The sequence below is a fragment of the Poromitra crassiceps genome (assembly GCF_964638095.1).
Source record: "Poromitra crassiceps genome assembly, chromosome: 23".
NCBI lineage: Eukaryota > Metazoa > Chordata > Actinopteri > Beryciformes > Melamphaidae > Poromitra > Poromitra crassiceps.
The window spans coordinates 3028752-3033751 of record NC_139639.1 but is presented as its reverse complement, the minus strand read 5'-3'; positions in this window follow the sequence as shown (position 1 = coordinate 3033751).

Genomic DNA, 5000 nt, shown 5'->3' with positions numbered 1-5000 from the left:
GTTGCTGTTGCGATGAGGGGTCCTTGCTGTTTAAGGTTCCTCCTGACTCACATCAAAGCCAGCAGGACCTCGTGACTCCCCAGGACTGAATTTAAAGGGCCCCTCTCTCACATCAAAGAGTCTTTGTCGGGGATATGGGACCAACTGTAACTGATTGGCTGCACATGGTCTCCATGCAGGGGCCCCATGGTCGATCTCCCCTGCTTTACCAGCGTCAACGCTTCACATTCCTGTCTCTCTCTTCCCACAGGCCACGTCGTAAAATGTTCTCGTGCCTTCACGCATGAGCGGCGCTAATTTGATTTACACGTGTTGCGGGTTAATATTCGCCCACTTTATTCACGAAATTTGAAAGGCAACGCTGTTGTCAAACTCACACACAAGGGGCCAAAAACACTCCGATGGGGGGTAACGCACGTACTGTACACACACACGTACACACACACATAACGACCGGCTGGACTATGGCAGTCAGTCTCTCTGGGATTACATCAGGGTCTTGCCATCCACTGAGCTGGTAATCCCTCACTCCCTTTCGCTCATTCAGTTAATCTCCCTGTTTTAATCCCCCCCCCCCCCCCCCCCCCTTCTCCCATGGATCTATAATCTGGAGCTGTGATCTTTGCTACGTCACCAGGTCAGCGTGTCATGCTAAGAGTCAAAACAGCCTTTTCTCCTGTCACCTCCTACTCATCTTACCTCACTCTGTCTGCTCCCATCTACACTTCTTCCTCTCTCCATACGTTCATTTTCTATACGTTCTTTTATCTTTTCGGCTCCTGTTACCGCTCGACACACATTAAAGTCCTATATTTCTTTCCCGTCTCCCTATCTCCTCTTATCTGTCTCGTTCTTTTTACACAGCTACGCCTACAATTTGATAAAGCCTATACTGAATACATAGGAGATAGGTTCAACCGCAGGTCATGTGGTATGGTACAGATTGTCTCACTACAGCACACGCATACGGTATATATACTGTATTCACCTTATGTAGGCCCGCCCACTTCTTGACCCGTTTGTGTTATGACTTCCTGTTCAAAACACCGGCTGTTTTACCTGCTCAAACCAAAGCGAAGTGACTCACTGGGAAGCAGGCTGCGGGGATAAGCTCTGCCACAGGAAGTGTAAACACAATCGCTTCCGATTGTGTTTACACTTCCTGTTAGTCTCTCACAGCCAGACTGTCTCTTCTATGTCCCGCCCCCTCCCCACACACACACACAGGAACAGCAGAAGCATGTACTGTAATTCTAAGCCCCGCCCCCTCCCCACACACACACAGGAACAGCAGGAAGCATGTACTGTAAGTGCGTCCTTGGCTTGTCTTGCACTCAATGACAAGCGCACTGACTTTCTTGAAAATGAATTATTATTATTATTGGAGACACATACTGTAACTAGCAGAGTTTTGGTTCCTGTGCAGATATCTGGCGCTGAGCAAACGCATGCCATTGATTTTGCAATGGGCTTTGTGCAGAGAGCAGCTGTTTATAACACACGTCATTTCAAGTTTGTGGCCCACATATGACCGCAAACAGTACGGAGGCCAAGTAATTTAACTTTTTGTTTATTTTAACGATAAAAGGAGCTGTCCATCAGCACCACACAGAAATCCGAAACTAAAGGTGAGGGGCTGTCTGCAATAGGCTAATTAATGAATAACTGATTAGAAATTAAATAACGGCATCATTCAACAACAGAGAAATGCATCCTCATAATAATGACCCCGCCCCCCAAGATCATAATGTTTTGCAAATGATTTGGAGGCCTATACTTGCAATACCTTCATGACCCACCAGTGGGCCCCCGGCCCACCGGTTGGGAATGGCTGATTGAAAGAGTGAACTCATCAACCCCTTATTTGAAAGCCAGCACTGAACGATGGCGGCATTTCTGCCAAAAAGGAGTCGGCTCTGCACGCACGTCCAAACCAGAGAGGGCGGCTGCTGAGCCAAAAGTGAACAAATCATCAAATCAACAAATAAACAGCTTGAACTCTGCAGGGAGACAATGTCCACTTGTTGTGCAATAAATAAGTGGACGTTGGAGGCCTGCAGTGTGCAAGCTGTTTGTTTGTTGATTTCAACATGTCTGCCAAACCCCTAATAGAGCCCAGAGGTATTATTAGGTGTTTGCCAAAACCTGACCAAACAAAACAAAACGATCATGTTTTTCACATTATATTATGTTAATAACAGTGTTTTTTTTGTTCTTTGTTCTTTTTTTATCTGAACCCAAGCCCCGACCACAGCAAAGCAGATAACTGTGATTTACTGTGTCTTAATTAAACCAGACTAATTACACAGATACTGTGAACGTATGTTTTCATCTTTCCCAGTGTAACGGCAATGTGGCTAATATTCATCTTGAGTCTTCTCTTCTTTTGAACCAAGTGGTCACAGGAGTCAAACCAGCAACCTTCTGATCACTAGTAGTCCACACTTCTCTAATCCTGCAGCCCATACCGCATGTCTTCAAAAATATTATAACATATAGACTAAATATATTTTCTTCAGAATTGAATGGAAAAATTTAGCTATATATATTGCTGCTGTTGCTGCCCAATCGTAGGAAGTTACTGCATTCAAGACTGAGAGGCTTCATGTAAAATGTTCTTGCATGGCTGTTTGAGCACGTAAAGGATTGGGAGATGACGCACACACACACACACACACACACACACACACACACACACACACACACACACACACACACACACACATTCACAGTCACACCGATGTTTATAGCTCTCTGTTGTACAGTATGTCCAGACTTGCCTTGGCAAACACAATCAATGCATTTATCTCTCTGTCACACTCTCGTTTTTTTTCTTTTTTTCTCTCTCTCTCTCTCTCTCTCTCTGTCTCTCCTATGTCTATCTCTCTCTCTCTCTCTCTCTGTCACTCACTGTCACTCCCTCTCTCTTTCCCCCCACACCTCCACCCTCTCTCTCTCTTCCTTTGTTCCTCGGCAAAGCAGGTTCAACGTCGAAAACTCCATCCACACCCACAGGCTTGAAGAGCGGAGATGAATGATTGGTGTTGTTGACACACTGATCATACTGAGCCTGCAATCAGGCCAACATGCTATCAAAACACAATTAGACGGCCATTGGTGAAAGACGGAACGTGCTTGTCATCATAAATGATAATATGGGTCTTTATATGGCACATAAACGTTTGCCTCTGCATGGAGAGAGAGAGAAAAAAATCCAAATATTGGGCCGTGTCTATGTAAAGGTTTAGCCGTGTCTATGTAAAGGTTTTGGCCGTGTCTATGTAAAGGTTTAGCCGTGTCTATGTAAAGGTTTGGCCGTGTCTATGTAAAGGTTTAGCCGTGTCTATGTAAAGGTTTGGCCGTGTCTATGTAAAGGTTTAGCCGTGTCTATGTAAAGGTTTGGCCGTGTCTATGTAAAGGTTTGGCCGTGTCTATGTAAAGGTTTTGGCCGTGTCTATGTAAAGGTTTTGGCCGCGTCTATGTAAAGGTTTGGCCGTGTTTATGTAAAGGTTTGGCCGTGTCTATGTAAAGGTTTGGCCGTGTCTATGTAAAGGTTTGGCCGTGTCTATGTAAAGGTTTGGCCGTGTCTATGTAAAGGTTTAGCCGTGTCTATGTAAAGGTTTGGCCGTGTCTATGTAAAGGTTTAGCCGTGTCTATGTAAAGGTTTTGGCCGTGTCTATGTAAAGGTTTAGCCGTGTCTATGTAAAGGTTTAGCCGTGTCTATGTAAAGGTTTTGGCCGTGTCTATGTAAAGGTTTTGGCCGTGTCTATGTAAAGGTTTAGCCGTGTCTATGTAAAGGTTTTGGCCGTGTCTATGTAAAGGTTTAGCCGTGACTATGTAAAGGTTTTGGCCATGACTATGTAAAGGTTTGGCCGTGTCTATGTAAAGGTTTAGCCGTGTCTATGTAAAGGTTTGGCCGTGTCTATGTAAAGGTTTGGCCGTGTCTATGTAAAGGTTTAGCCGTGTCTATGTAAAGGTTTAGCCGTGTCTATGTAAAGGTTTAGCCGTGTCTATGTAAAGGTTTAGCCATGTCTATGTAAAGGTTTGGCCGTGTCTATGTAAAGGTTTAGCCGTGTCTATGTAAAGGTTTTGGCCGTGTCTATGTAAAGGTTTGGCCGTGTCTATGTAATGGTTTGGCCCGTGTCTATGTAAAGGTTTAGCCGTGTCTATGTAAAGGTTTGGCCGTGTCTACGTAAAGGTTTAGCCGTGTCTATGTAAAGGTTTAGCCGTGTCTATGTAAAGGTTTGGCCGTGTCTATGTAAAGGTTTGGCCGTGTCTATGTAAAGGTTTGGCCCGTGTCTATGTAAAGGTTTAGCCGTGTCTATGTAAAGGTTTAGCCGTGTCTATGTAAAGGTTTGGCCCGTGTCTATGTAAAGGTGTGGCCGTGTCTATGTAAAGGTTTTGGCCGCGTCTATGTAAAGGTTTTGGCCGTGTCTATGTAAAGGTTTGGCCGTGTCTATGTAAAGGTTTAGCCGTGTCTATGTAAAGTTTTGGCCGTGTCTATGTAAAGGTTTGGCCGTGTCTATGTAAAGGTTTAGCCGTGTCTATGTAAAGGTTTGGCCGTGTCTATGTAAAGGTTTAGCCGTGTCTATGTAAAGGTTTGGCCGTGTCTATGTAAAGGTTTAGCCGTGTCTATGTAAAGGTTTGGCCGTGTCTATGTAAAGGTTTAGCCGTGTCTATGTAAAGGTTTGGCCGTGTCTATGTAAAGGTTTAGCCGTGTCTATGTAAAGGTTTGGCCGTGTCTATGTAAAGGTTTAGCCGTGTCTATGTAAAGGTTTAGCCGTGTCTATGTAAAGGTTTGGCCGTGTCTATGTAAAGGTTTTGGCCATGACTATGTAAAGGTTTGGCCGTGTCTATGTAAAGGTTTTGGCCGTGTCTATGTAAAGGTTTGGCCGTGTCTATGTAAAGGTTTTGGCCGTGTCCATGTAAAGGTTTGGCCGTGTCTATGTAAAGGTTTTGGCTGTGTCTATGTAAAGGTTTGGCCGTGTCTATGTAAAGGT